Genomic DNA, 15,943 nt, shown 5'->3' with positions numbered 1-15,943 from the left:
AAAGCAGCTTCTACCTCTGCCTATTTCTTTTTAACCTGCAAGGTATCAATATGTGAAGCAAAAGAGCTTAACATTTCAGTTTTAAATTCTTCAAGTAGATTACCTATTTCAGCTCTTGTTGCTCCCCCACTGGCTGATTTTTGGACTCTTGAATATGTATTATCCCTGCTTTTTGATCTATTAGCAGCTCCTCTTGAACATCTCTTACAGAGGTTAACAATTTCATCATACGATTCCTTAGATATGTCCCCTTTACCAAGCATATTTAACATGTCTAAACAGTCATCCCATACCCCTTTCAATAATATTGTCTTAAGAATATCTTTACTTACATTAGGGTGATCGGATCTCTGCAGATTATATTGTAATCTTTCCACAAAATCCTCCAAATTTTCGTCCTCCTTCTGAACCATCTTGAATAGTTCCTCCCTTTTCTCTCTCGTCCAGCAATAGTCTTGATATTTGGCCAGAAACTTCTCCTTCATCTGCTCCCATGTTGTGATCACATGTCCTCCCAAACTCATAAACCATCTTAGTGCATTTCCTTTTAATGTTGCTGGAAATAGATTCAATTTCTGAGCATTAGAAACATAATCATAACTTCTACACAATATATCAAACTCAAAAAGAAACTCATCAGGGTCTTCAGAAGAAAAACCATGGAAATTAGGTAAGGCTGAGAGTGGGATGTTCTTCATAGTTGTTGCCCCTCTGGGAAGATCTCCAATAGGAAATCCCAAGGTAGAGAGAGAATTCTCACCTCTTCCTTCTCCTCCTCCATGTCCTCCTCCGAAGATTCCTTCATTTTTTCCTTCCATTGGTTGTTCTCTTGTTGCACTTGCCTTGTATTCAATGCTTTTTGTTGGTTCTTCAATGTCTTGAACTGGTTCCTCAACATCTTCTATTGGTTCTTCAATGTCTTCTGCTGGTTCCTTAGTATTTTCTACTGTATCCTCAACCCTTTTAGGGCCCACAACTTCCTCCGTTTCATAATTTGTTTGGAGAGAGTGCTGAGTCTTTGGCTTCCGAGAGCTTAGCCCCTGAGAAGTTTCAGCTTTTGAGATAATATGATCAATAAAAGTTTTTCTTCCTCCTGTTCCTTTGCACTTACCACCTGTAGGATTAGTTTTCTTGTGTCCTCTCATGCATTCTGCACATCTAAAATAAAATCATTAATGCTTTTAAAATCTATGATTTCCTTCCCCGGAAACGGCGCCAAAATGTTGGTCACTTTGATTGCTTCTTAATTCAAACAACTAAGTGCTACATAAATTGTCAACCCAGGGAAGTCTATTTATTTCAAAGCAAAGTACGCACTATACGTACTCAATTTCAAAAGCAATAAAAGTTGTAGTAATAAATAAACTAGTCACAACTTGCTCTAAGCAAACTGAAGCTCCACTCTGAGTTACAGTGAAAACAATCTATTGCAGATAATCACCAAAGAATGCCTAAATTCATTAAAAGAGTTATCTAATGAAAAACGAGTCAATCTGCAAAGGAAAACACCAGTTATGCTGTAACAAACAACAGGACCCTATTCCCAAAGTAGGAATCTTCAGCAACTATTTATGATTACCACACTTATCACTCTCTCTCTGTGAACTCAATTGCCAATAAAACTCTCACGAATTAACTGAAGTTGAACTAGATAATGCAGCAATCAAATAGAAGAAAAACAGAGTTCAGCAATAATGTATAATCAATATCTAGTAAAAAGAACTTCTAACAAGGTATGAATAAGGAACACACTTAACACACTGTGGAAATATAATGGGTGAATCTTGTGATGAAGGTAGGCCTTGTCCTTCTCACAAGATTCCCCAGGAACGAGAACTAGAAATAAATGCTCAGAACAGTATTTTATTCATCCATCAATATGTCGTGTTACAAAAAGGATTCCAGTTCTTTTCCTTAAGCTAGCCCTTCCCCACAGTCTGTTCATCCCCCTCTACTGTAGATGTCTCCTCTTTTTAAACAGGAGGCATCTATTACAATAGATTACATTGTAAGCCCTATTTTAACTCGATATACAAAAATAGGGAAATCAGTTTTCCCATCAACAAAATGTTGTTACAGTAATGTTGTCTTTGGATCATGGTCATTACATCCAGTGTAACAGCTCCTTCGGTGATGTTCTTCTGTTGCTATCAAATCTAGAATGCAAATCACAACTGTTTCAGCCGTGAGATTTGCGCGTCATTCTTATTATTTCAGCAACTGTAGAAATAATCTTGCAGTCTCCAAGCTGTTTCAACAACGTGGACTGCACATCATTCTTTAACTGTTTCAGCAACTATCCAATTCAATGATTAACTATGAAGATAGTGTAATTATATGTAAAATAATTAAACGTATAGTGATGAGAAGAAATATTGTGTACCTTTGGAACAATTGGGTTAAAGTAATAATATGAACTTAAAATATAGGTTGGAAAAGGATGACATAATAGCAAAATGTATGGTCAAAAAGGGACAATGTGAGGTCCTAACAGACTGCATTGGGGGCCTCAATTCAAAGCTCGATCTCATTGTTTCCATCTGCAAGACATGTGCTCATGAAATCCATGCAAAGTGTGATGGTGACAAGGATGAGGAAAATAATGGCGAAAACCCACAGAATGTTTTATCATATTTTTAATTCCACTTGTCAATTTTTTTATTGAAAGAAGGACAACAAAAATGAAAGCTTCCTATTGGTCTGGGTGAACAATGTCATCTCACCCCAAGCCTGCATATTAAGCGCATATTACCATGATTAATACAACTATTTTTTTGTCAATCAACATGTACATTTTGTCAAGTGGAACGGTTCAAAGAACAAGGTTCAAAGTTGGGCTCTTTGAGTGGCTCAGGGGCCTACTGACTCAGTCGATAATTGATTTTAGAAATATTATTAAATTATGATTTTTTTAATTTCTATTAAATTAAATATTATATATAAATATCACTTGAGTCTATAACTTACTAAACCATTCATTTTTAGTCATTAGATTTGATTGTGTTAAAGTAATTTTTGACAAAATTGTTATAACACATGGTTTGGTTATAGCTAATCGTTTTGTACTTTATATTTATTTAATCTATTATTTTTTGCCAATAGTTTTGTTAGAGCCCATGGTTTTGTAATTTATATTTATCCAATTTATTAATTTTTGTTTGTTATATTTTCTTTTATAAATTAAGATGACTAAGATAGATCATTGAGAGCCCATGGTTTTGTAATTTATATTTATCCAATTTATTAAGTTTTGTTTGTTAAATTTTCTTTTATAAATTAAGATGACTAAGATAGATCATTGTGAGACGTTGGTTTCCATTTTACATTTTACATTTATATATATTTTAATTTGAATATTAATTAAAACGTATGAAGCCAACATCATTTAATTTTGTTTTCTGATATCTATATATATATATATATAGAGAGAGAGAGAGAGAGCCTTACCTACTAATTTAATTGATTGAATCATTTATCTAAACTAGTAATAAAATCTAAATAAATTATTGAAACTTGGATAACAAGAGCCACGAGGTGACATGCCATTGTATTTTTTGTATAGATGAATTATGTGCATCATAGCTCTTTTTTGCATATATAAGATTATTATTTGATTTGGTATTGGTGAAATAGTGTAACACATCTATCATATGGATTTCCTCAAAATTTTATTAATCATTCAATATTCAATCATGTAAAAAAAATTAACAACAATAAAAAAGATTAATTGAGTTCATAAAATTAAATTTGATTGTATGTATTAGTTCTAATGACATTGATGATTGTATGTATTAGTCCTAAATGCATGCTTAGGAAGAATGTTTTGATTGGAAATCATTTCTAATTACATTTAGTGCATCAAGGTCCAACATAACATTTTGATACCAATTAAAATGTTAAAGGGATCATGTACATAACCATTAATAAGATTATAAAATATTAGGATCTTTTGCACAAGGTAATTAAAAAGACTTCCAATTAATCCCCCAATAATTCCAAGGATTATCACTGGCAAAAGATCAGTAGTTCGATAGGAAATTTTAACTGAGCTAATATCAAACATTATCAAACCACCGTTTCGAAAGAGCCCACATTTTCATGTTTCACAGAATTCTTTGAGTGCCCTCAAAACTACAACAACCATTGCTGCACTGAAAAATCTTCTCCAAAGAAGAGCACTCCGCCACCTAAAGAACAAAAAACTGTTAGAGCCTTTACCAACACAATTTAGTAACCAAATGCAATCGGTTAGTCTTATGCTAAGAAGATGGACTAGACCCTTAGAATCATGAGAAATATGTTTGTTTAAAATTTTTCCAAAGGTAGTAATAGACTCAAAGCAATGAAATGATCAACACCCTAAACATTTCATAATCCAAGCACTTCTATCTAGAAACAATTTCCTCTTTAAGTATCTTCCCTATGACTTGAACCTTGATGAAACAAGTGAACATATTCTCGTTTTTAAAACTCCATAAACCCCCTCGATACATATTTAAAGAAGGTACAAAAAATTTAGCATTACAATGATTATACTTCTTCAAGGGAAAATAGAACACCACCCAAAGGGGCACGAAATGTAACAACAACTCCCACAACAGAACCACATGTTATGAGATCACGTCTATCTCTATCATTTTTTAAATACCACAGCCATATCTATGTTAAATGGTACCATTTGGAGCCCCCATGCCCCAACAATGATTCTATGCATGCCCCAGTATGCACAAGAGGTCCCTCCTTACCTACATCTAAGGAATCAGAGACTGCGTAAATGCTCCCTAAAATCTGCATATGAAAAAGTTCACTGACATTTCTTATTACATATCATTTTCTCAATGTGCTAAGAATGCAGACAGACAAGAAAAAATTGAATGATACATGTTAAATGAGGTACGGTAGACTCTCTATTAACATAAGTGTTAGTGTTCAAAAATAGAAAAGAAGGTTTCAAACTCATATAATCCAATCACAATTGTAGATAGATTATCCCTAATGTTTAAACCAACAGAAACTAGAATTTAAATTACCCATGACATTCAGTTATAAACCCTTGCAATAGAAATATTTGATATGTTCAGATATAAATATCATAAGAGGAAACAACAATAAAATGTTGGCCCCACAATATTTAAGATGAGATAATAGCAAGGAAGAAGCAGTCTCTAACCAATTTCTTCTATCTCGTATCACCCTTTGCCATCTACAATGGATTTTTGCATATTTTACTTGATTTAGGATAACGAGGAGCTCAAATTTGTACAATGAGGATTATGCTATATGAAGAATGATTAAGTTCCAGTACATCACTTAGGTCCCCCATTGTTGGGTACAAATATACATGCATATTAGAGCCCACTTTGTGCCTAGAAAAAAAATGATTTTAATCGATCCTTTAGTAAAAAGTCACATTCCTTTACTTCCTTCTGTAACATTTTCAATCAAATGCTTGAAACATGGTGGTAATCTGGAATTGGGGAGGACAAAAGAACTCGTGCAGTATGATTAGGATGAGATTTTAGGAGCGCTTCTCAATCAAGCTAGAATATGAGACTATTTTAATATGATAACATACAAGAGTTCATCTTCTCAAGCCGTTGTGGACTTATTCATCTGAAACAAATTACAAAAATAAATGGTATTTTAGGTGTGCATGTGATCAATGAAGCATAATGATTATTTTCATTTCCTTGGGCTACTGTGATTTGCTTCCCTCAAAATTTCTATGTTATCAGTTAATGATGGAAATCATCAAAGTGGATAGTGTTCTCTAAATGGCTTGTAGGATTCCATGGGCACATGTATTACTGTGAATACTATGGCATCACTAACTTGTGTGACAAATGATGTACATGCTTGTTTTTATCCAATATAATCTTCATCCCCCATCTTTATGTTTTTATCATTTTATCACTTACTGATGGAAATCATCAAAGTGGATAATGTTCTCTAAATGGCTTATAGGATTACATAAGCACTCATATCACTATGAATACTATGTCAACTCTTACTTGTTTCCCAAATAATGTACATGCTTGTTTTTAGCTGATATGAGCTCCAACCCTCATCTTTATGCTTTTCTATTTTGGACATTTCAAGAGTATTTAATTTAATGTGTATTAAGAACTGTTCCCAAAATTAGTTTTCGTTCGGTATTATTTGTGGCACGGGACAAAGTTTCAAGAATGCAGAATCCTCCTTGGGGACTACTATTTGAGTATTAGTGTTTCATATTATAATTATTGTTGCATATCAACTTGTCATTGTCATATCTGTTTTGGAGAATTTGGTATCTACGGATAAATACTAATTCTGTAGATAAGTATCCATATCTAGAACAACAGTTTAAAGCAATTTAGCCTTTTCCTATAAGCAATAGATAAGACAAAGAAGATGAGAAGACCTACTTGTAGTTCCACTTTCCTCTTGTCTCCTTTGTATCGATCATGTCACTCCTTCCCGTACCTAACACTCTTGAGAAGTACCTGTAAATAGAAACAGAAGACAAAGAATTAATCAAAACAAAGATCTATTGAATACAAGTAAATGGAATCAGATTCATTTCACACATATAAGCATCATAAGACAATACAAACATATGGGAGAAAGGTTCAAATACTTTATTGAATAGAAGAAGGAATTACAACCATTATGTCTGATTCAAATTCATTCCTCCAGCTTGGATCCCATCCACATCACATCAAAAGCATGACAAACTTGTAGCATTACAATACTTGCTTCAAAGCCGATTCTCATAGTAACATTATCTCCTTACAATTCAACATATTCCAGCCCCTGATCACTTAGATGAGTGGTCAATTTATAGGGAGATGAAGGAGGTTTTGTCATAAATGGTGGTATTGAATGGCCTTCCATACTTAGAATTAGTTCCATGGAGGAAGGGATGAGAGGATAGGATGCATCTTAACTCATTCCTCATCCATTTTCAAGCTCATAGGAGTTGATAAGTGAGGGAACCTTCTAGATGACTCCAAAAGATAAGAATATTCCCCAAACCCTATGTGAATTTCGCTCAAACTCACCCAGCACAGGTGAAAGGAAGCCTAAGTTCTCTGTAGAGCACCCTGGCATGGACTTAACTGCTTTGCAGTGCACCCTTACATGGGCCTACCTATGCTCGTCCCTCTAGAGGCCATTTCTGGATGTCTTCATGTCATGAAACTGTCTGGGAAGGAGGCATTCAAAGGGGTGACTTGTTTAGGGCATGTAGCAACTAGAATTAGGGTATGATGAGCCCTAAAATACTGATCTGGATGAATGGAGTGATGTGCCCAAATGGATCTGTAACAGCTGCCCCCTAAAGCATGAAGTCAGAAAAATGCAAATGTTGAATGAAATGCTTTACGATGTGATGTGGATGTATCAAAGTGGAAGGTGACCTGCATCAATTACAATACATATATCATGATATTTTGATTTTCACATGAATCGCTAAGGGAAGGCATACCAATGCTCATCTTAGAAACTTTCATTACATGTACATAAACAGTCGTTTGTAGATATAGACCCATGATTGGAATGACTATCAATGTAAATCCATTGTACATATGATTTAGTACTCCTGAAATCGTAGCCCAAATGGATGAAACTAGATTTGCGGTCTTCTATCTCATTCAATCGTTTGCTCAAATACGAGTCTAGCCATGTGAATATGTAATATGAAGTCGAACATGGGAAGAGATTGTCTGATTACAAGCCAATGATGTAAGTTGTTAAAAAACGTGAGAGAAGTCACCGATAACGATAATGATCCTCAAGGTACTACAGTACATTCTGCATGGTGTGAATGGATGATTTGATTTCGAACACCATACAAATTGTTTTGGTCAGAGGCCATTGATGTCAACCTATCGTCAGAAGCGAGAAACTTGCCATTGATGTATGCAAACGTCAAGGTACTAGAAGGGTGTTTCTAAGTCAACTTCTTGGATAATGTACTGATGTCGACAAGAAGCGACTCATTGGAGAAGGGCCTTGATGTATCCCACATCAATGACACGAAACATGTGTAATGATTTTGGATATGGAACTTGAGTGACAATACAAGGTTTAGGAATGAAGGTCATGAAAATGAAGTTTTATGGTATTGCAAAGGATAAATTTTACTGATTGACTTCTCTTGAACATGTCGACGACACTGAATGAATTGGCAGCATTGACCCAAAACCAAATCGATGGATGGTGTGATAGACCATAGGTATGATAACCATGAAGTAGATAACCCAACCCAAATAGTCTAAATGAATTCACAACATTGACCCAAAACAATAGTGATGGATGGTTGGATAGACCATAAGTATGATAACTGTCAAGTAGACAACCCAACCCAAATAGTCACAGAGATGAAGTGAAAGTGTCATGTTCAAGAGCGACCTGCTACCATAAAGTGGTTTTCCCCTTTTTCCCATTTTCCCCAACCATTACTGACCAATACCTCTTTAGTTTTATCAAGCTTGAGGAGGATAACATATGCTTGTTGTATAATTCCACCCTTCGGGTGAATCCATCACTATTTCATGTTTTAACGAGTCTAGCGAAGGTGAAACTTGGTCTTGCCTAGATGGACAAGTTTGTCACTATTTGATTTTTTAATGAGTTTAAAGATAATGATAACTCGATAATTTTCATGTTTAGAGAGTTTGAAAAGGGGAAAAAAGAAAACTATAGAAGATAGTTTTCATAGATTAATATCTCAAGCCCGAAAAAGCGTAAAACAATATGAGAGAGATGTCGTTTCCAAAGCATTAATGAGCTGAAAAGGACAAGAATTCAACAATCTTTTCATGTTTAGAGAGTCTGAAAATTTCTTAAAGAGGACTCCATTTTGAGGAACTAGTGGTGTCTAGGATAGTAACTGGTTCCGGTGATGTTGGAACTTCTCAAAACATGTTTATTTATGTGAAGAGGATGGCTAATAAGACCACTCATTGCAACTTTTCCTCAGAAAGGGTAAAACAACCAAGTGAAAGCATATGATCGGCCAAGCAGATAGTAATGATGGAAGGAGAAAAACCAAGGCTCATATGACAGAAAAGGCAGAAAGAATGGCAATCATGAGGGTTAAAATGGAGATGGGTTCATTTTTACACAAGCTTGAACCATAGGGAACTATGCTTGGATTCGGTTTCATGTTTACACAAGCTTGAAACGAAAAGCTATGCTTGGATTTAGTTTCATGTTTACACAAGCTTGAAATGAAGAATTATGCTTGATATTGGTCTACATGCCCGCAGCATGATGAAAGGGAGAGTCTCATGTAACCAGATGGAAGATGCTGCGGTGAAGCAGGACCGTTATCCAATACCTTTTTGGCTTCGTCCAGATAGGGACAAAGGTGAATGGGGTGATTCCCTTCACATAACCTACAGGGAAACTTAACTTTACTACTAGGTACTTGCCCCCCAAGCTTCATTACATTCACCTAAGTAGACTACTCATGTCTATCACGTGGATGGAATGAAGGTTCTTTTACAAGATCAAGTGAAAGACTCGACTGGGATTTTACGAGATCTGATCAAAGACTCGACTTGGAACTTTGCTCAAGGGGACCTTGTTTCATTTTTTAATGAGCTTGACACAAGACAAGGAACTCTACTTATATTCCTTGTTTCATATTTTAACGAGCTTAACACAAGACAAGGAACTATCCTCATATCCTTGGTTTCACTTTTTAACGAGCTTGACACAAGACAAGGAACTACCCTCGTATCCGTGGCTTCATTTTTTAACAAGGTTGACACATGACAAGGAACTATCCTCGTACTCCTTGTTTTATTTTTTAACAAGGTTGACACAATACCAGGAACTATCCTCATATCCTTGGTTTCATTTTTCAACGAGGTTGACACAAGACAAGGAACTATACTCATATCCTTGGATTCATTTTTTAACGAGGTTGACACAAGACAAGGAATTGTCCTCATATTCCTTGTTTAATTTTTTAACGAGGTTGACACAAGACAAGGAAGTCTCCTCATACCCTTTGTTTCATTTTTTAACGAGGTTGACACAAGACCAGGAACTATCCTCATACTCCTTGTTTATTTTTTAACGAGGTTGACACAAGGCCAGGAACTATCCTCATATTCCTTTGTTTCATTTTTTAATGAGGTTGTCACAAGACTAGGAACTATCCTCATATCCTTGGTTTCATTTTTAACGAGGTTGACACAATACAATGAACTTTCCTCATTTTACTTGTTCACGACTGATAAGAGGTCATGAATTCCAAGAGGTTCTCATCAGATGGGAGAACACTAGAGAGATCTCATTCCAATGCCCCCAACACATAATGTACAATATCATTGAATTGATCGTGAGTTGATGTAGGCATGGAACGGGTTGCCACATAATTAACCCATTGCGGGGATGATACGAATGGTACAAAAGGACCATTTATGGAAGATGGTTGACTAGAAGTGATATTTGGACCAGGAAATGAAAGCTAGTCAATGGTGACAATTCTGCCTTCATGCAAGAAATAAATCACTTGAAAGAGTGTTGAAACAATAGCTCTCATGTCATAGACATAGTTGCAGCCAAGAAGTAAATTATAATCTAAAGTGCCTAGGACTACCATCACATTCAAATAAAAAAATTTCCTCCCAAAGTAATAGGCAAATGAGGAAGGATCCCTAATGGTTGATTGGTTCCTCTATTAAAAGCCAACAGATTCTGGGTAATAGACACAAGTGGCAGTGAACCGAGAACTTTCCAAGCAGTAGAGGAAATGATACTCATAGATGCACCTTCATCTATAATAGTGCCAGATACAATCATATTACAAACTTGTACCGTGATCTCGAAAGGCACATAAGATGGAAGACAAAATCTTGCTATTCGATTCCAATCAAAGGAAGTGACTAGACTACTTGGAGGGGGTACTGTAAGAATGGGAGAATTACCCCCTTGAGTTACGAGAACGGGAGGATTTTCCTCTTGTCTTGATGGAACTGGAAGGTTTCCTCCAAGCTCATTCGAATCTGAAGAAATGAAAAGAACCTAAGTGGTATCATACCCACTCTCTTAAGAAAGGTACGATTAACTGAAGGTGAAATCGGGTCAACTGTTTCCTTGACCTATTGATTTGGGTCAGGTATAGACTCATTGGATTCACATAAAGAGAGAGTGGGCTTAACCGACGGTCGATTTTGGTCAGTCAATTCATCAACTAGCGAAGGAATAAGGGATAGTCTCCTGTAACCAGATGGAAGTCGCCACGGTGAAGCATTATGGTTATCCAACACTTTTTTGGCTTCATCCAAATAGGACAAAGGTGAATGGGGTGATTCCCTTCACATAACCTACAGGGAAACTTAATTTTACCCTTATTTCCATGAACTTTGCTACCACTAGTTCATGGTGTGTCACCAGTATGACCTCCAAAAGTTGATGACATAGGATGATGTGAACAGGAAGACCATTCTTCTAAAATCTGAGGAATACCATAACAATTTCAAAGAATATGGTCTCCCATACAAAGTTTGCATGGATATCAAACTTTGTGAGGCTTGACAGACGGTTTCTCATTAGAAGTTGGATTCAAAGCAATGGTTTCTTGGTTTCCTCTCTGCTAAATTTGCTTCTTCTTCTTCTTCTTCCCTTTATTCTTCTTCTTAGCCACCTAGTTACTAGTACCAATACATTCACCAGGTGAAGAGGAAGAAGGGGAGGAAGAAGCAACCGAGGAAGAAGGCAAAGGGTCAAGTTTAGGATCAACTGGAGGTTGATTTTGTCCAGTTGGAGGAGTAATCGATTGTGGAGAAATCATGACATTTTGAACCAAGGAGGTTGAAAACAACCATATAGGCAAGCCAATGGTAAGTTCTGAGAGGGAAAATGTAGCCATATAAGGAGCACCAATATTTCCGAAAGGAGGAAAAGGACTAGGATTCCCAACAAAAGGAATTCATTGATCGGTGGACTCTGAATTTGTCACCATACGTATCAACCTAAGATCAACTAAGGAGTGAGTATGGAGGATGTTATCTGTAGTCAATTAAATTTATTTTAATGAAAGTAACATAACAAAAAAAAGAAGGGATAATCTAGGCAAAAGGTTTACGAAGCAACTGTGAACTGTAGAATACGTCCCGGTGAACCGAGAAGTACGGGCAGGCAATCTCCCCGAATGTTGTGTTCAGTCTATCATAGTGTACAAGGAGGTCGACTCGATTACCTAAGGATGGATAGCAACCTAGTTTTCTCCTCCCATATATACCCAAAAGTACATGGAAGTCCAATCTATATTAGCGTTATCTAATGAAAAACAGCACAATGGGAGCATTCCCATATACTTTACGTACTGTAACACCACCCTATATACTCGAAGGTACATTGATGAGCTATGATATACTCACGTACGTGGAATGAGGTATCACACTCGGGGTGTATTGTAGACAAGTTAGCGACAACTGCTACGTTTTATGACGTCGGAACACGTCTCTAGACTAGAACCTCTAAATGTTATTCATTAGGTGACAATCCTCCAATAGGTAAATTCAGATAAATTTTAAGTTGACCTTCTTTAGAATTTTTCTTTCAAGGTTCACCACGTGTTGTATGTTTTCAATTCCTAGAATGCAACTCATATGATAAGAATTCTTCTCATTCAATTGAACAATTAAAGCCTTAGCTAGTAGGGATAGAGCAATCAGATCTTTGACAAAGATAAAAGAGCATATCTAATGAAAATTCCCTAGCTATTCCTTTCAAGCGTTCACAAACTACAATATGAATGATGCAAATTTTTCTTTTCAAATCCCTTAATGTTATGATGAAAAAAATGAAACTATGCACATACAATCAATCAATCTTTAACAAGAACAAAGACTTGATGACAGTTTTGTTTCGAAGGAAAACAAGAATTTTACGACACTTTCTTTTGAACAAAGATTAATCAATTATAATCTAACTTTGACTATGGATCGATAATGACAAAGAAAACATTTAAGAAACATTAATCAATCAAGTTGACGTAGGGCTAGAAAAGGAGATAGAAACTTATTCTCTGAGACATGACATTCATTGATTAATCAACAAGCAAACAAAAAGAGAAAAGTTGGAAAAAACACATTCCAAAGGTTGGAAACCGACCCTAGGAGGATCAGCGGAATCCTGAATGAGAGATAGCGCATTTTAGAGCACTGTCCCTAAGCCAATGGTGCTCCGCAACACACTGTGTCCCTCACAAAACTATGCTGGTGACAATGAGCCATTTCAAAAGAAAATTTGACACAGTTTTGACCAAATTTTCAATGCAAAATCACTTAATTACAATAAATGAACACAAGTAGGGTCTACAAGAATGTCCTAGGAGGTGGATAAGCTACTAGGAAAGATGATCTTCCCCAGCGGAGTCACCAATTTGTTTTGGAGAATTTGGTATCTATGGATAAATACTAATTCCCTAGATAAGTAGCCATATCTAGAACAATAGTTTAAAGCACTTTAACATTTTCCTATAAGCAATAGATAAGAAAAAGAAGATGAGAATACCTACTTGTAATTCTTCTTTCCTCTTATCTCCTTTGTATTGATCCTGTTGCTCCTTCCCATACTTTACACACTTGAGAAGTACCTGTAAACACAAACAGAAGAGAAAGAATTGAGCAAATCAAAAGATCGATTGAATACAAGTAAATGGAATTAGATTCATTTCAAACATATAAGCATCATAAGACAATACAAACATGTGGGAGAAAGGTTCAAATACTTTATTGAATAGAAGAAGAAAATACAACCATTATGTCTGATTCAAAGTCATTCCTCCAGCTTGGATCCCATCCACATCACATCAAAAGCATGACAAACTTGTAGCACTACAATACTTGCTTCAAAGCCAATTCTCGTAGTAACATTATCTCCTTACAGTTCAGCATATTCCAGCCCCTGATCACTTAGATGAGTGGTCAATTTATAGGGAGATGAAGGAGGTTTTGTCATAAATGGTGGTATTGAATGGCATTCCATACTTAGAATTAGTTCCATGGAGGAAGGGATGATAGCATAGGATGCATCTTAACTCATTCCTCATCCACTTTTGAGCTCATAAGAGTTGATAAGTGAGGGAACCTTGTAGATGACTCCAAAAGATAAGAATATTCCCCAAACCCTATGTGAATTTTGGTCAAACGTGCCCAGTGCAAGTGAAAGGAAGCCTACGTGCTCTGCAGAGCACCCTGGAATGGACTTAACTACTCTGCAGCGCACCCTTACATGGGCCTATCTGTGTTGGTCTCTCTAGACGCCATTTCTGGATGTCTTCATGTCATGAAACTGTCTCGGAAGGAGGCATTCAAGGGGTGACTTGTTTAGGGCATGTATCAACTAGAATTAGGGTTTGATGAGCCCTAAAAAACTGATCTGGATTAATGGATTGATGTGCCAAAATGGATCTATAGCAACCCCCCCCCTAAATCATGAAGTTGGAAAAAATAAAATGTCGAATGAAATGCTTTACGATGTGATGAGGAGGAATCGAAGTGGAAGGTGACCTGCGTCAATTACAATACATATATCATGATATTTTGATTTTCGCATGAATCGCTGAGGGAAGATATACCCATGCTAAACTTATAAACTTTCATTACATGTACATAAACAGTCATCTATAGATATAGACCCATGATCGAAATGACCATCAATGTAAAGTCATTATATATATATGATTTAGCACTCTTGAAATCGCAGCCCGGATGGATGAAACTAGATCTGGGGTCTTCTATCTCATTCAATCATTTTCTCAATTATGAGTCTAGCCATGTGAATATGTGATCTGAAGTCAAACATGGGAAGACACCATCTGATTACCAGCCAATGATGTAAGTTGTTAACAGACGTGAGAGAAATCATCGATAATGATAATGATCCTCAAGGTATTGCAGTACATCCTACATGGTGTGAATGGATGATTTGATGTCAAACACCATGCAAAGTCTTTCGATCGAAGGCCATTGATGTCAACCTATCACTGGAAGCAAGAAACCTGCCATTGATGTATGCAAGCCTCAAGGTACTGGAAAGGTGTTTCTAGGTCAAATTCTTGGATAATGTGCTGATGTCAACAAGAAGTGACTCATCGCATGAGAGCCTTGATGTATCCCAATTCAACGACACGAAATGAGTGTAATGATTTTGGATATGGAATTTGACTAACGACACAAGGTTTAGGAATGGCAGTCATGAAAATCAAGGTTTATGGTATTGCAAAGGATGAATTTTACCATTTGACTTCTCTTGAACATATCGATGACACTGAATGAATTGGCAGCATTGATTGAAAACCAAAGTGATGGATGGTGTGATAGACCATAGGTATGATAACCATCAAATAGATAACCCAACCCAAATAGTCTGAATGGATTGGCAACATTGACCCAAAAGAAAAGTGATGGTTGGTGTGATATACCATAAGTATGATAACTGTCAAGCAGATAACCCAACCCAAATAGTCACGGAGATGAACTGAAAGTGTCATGTTCAAGAGCGGCCTGCTACCATAAAGTGGTTTTCCCCTTTTTCCCATTTTCCCCAGACATTGCTGACTAGTACCTCTTTATTTTTATCAAGCTTGAGGAGGATAACATAATCTTGTTGTATAATTCCACCCTTCAGGTGAATCCATCACTATGTGATGTTTTAACGAGTCTAGCGAAGGTGAAAATCGGTTTGGCCTAGATGGACAAGTTTGTCACTATTTGATGTTTTAACGAGTTTAATGAAAATGATAACTCGATCCTTTTCATGTTTAGAGGTTTTAAAAGGGACAAAAAGAAAACTCCACAAGTTCTTTTTCGTAGATTAATCTCTCAAGCCTGAAAAAGCCTAAAACAATACAAGAGAGATGTCGTTTCCAATCCGTTAATGAGCTAAGAAGGAAAAGCACTCGGAAATCGTTTCATGTTTAGAGAGTCAGAAAAGA

The 15,943-nt window shown here is 36.3% G+C and overlaps 1 pseudogene; it reads right to left on the bottom strand.

Annotated features, from left to right (window-relative positions):
- LOC149218774 (chloride channel protein CLC-c-like) overlaps positions 1–15,943 on the bottom strand; it is an 85,469-nt pseudogene that overhangs the window by 51,671 nt on the left and 17,855 nt on the right.

This window comes from Pinus tabuliformis, chromosome Q, assembly GCF_031772625.1.
Source record: "Pinus tabuliformis cultivar Carrire ecotype Pingquan chromosome Q, CPIR1, whole genome shotgun sequence".
Classification (NCBI taxonomy): domain Eukaryota; kingdom Viridiplantae; phylum Streptophyta; class Pinopsida; order Pinales; family Pinaceae; genus Pinus; species Pinus tabuliformis.
Note: the sequence above shows the minus strand (reverse complement) of the source record. Positions and strands in the feature narration are given on the sequence as shown.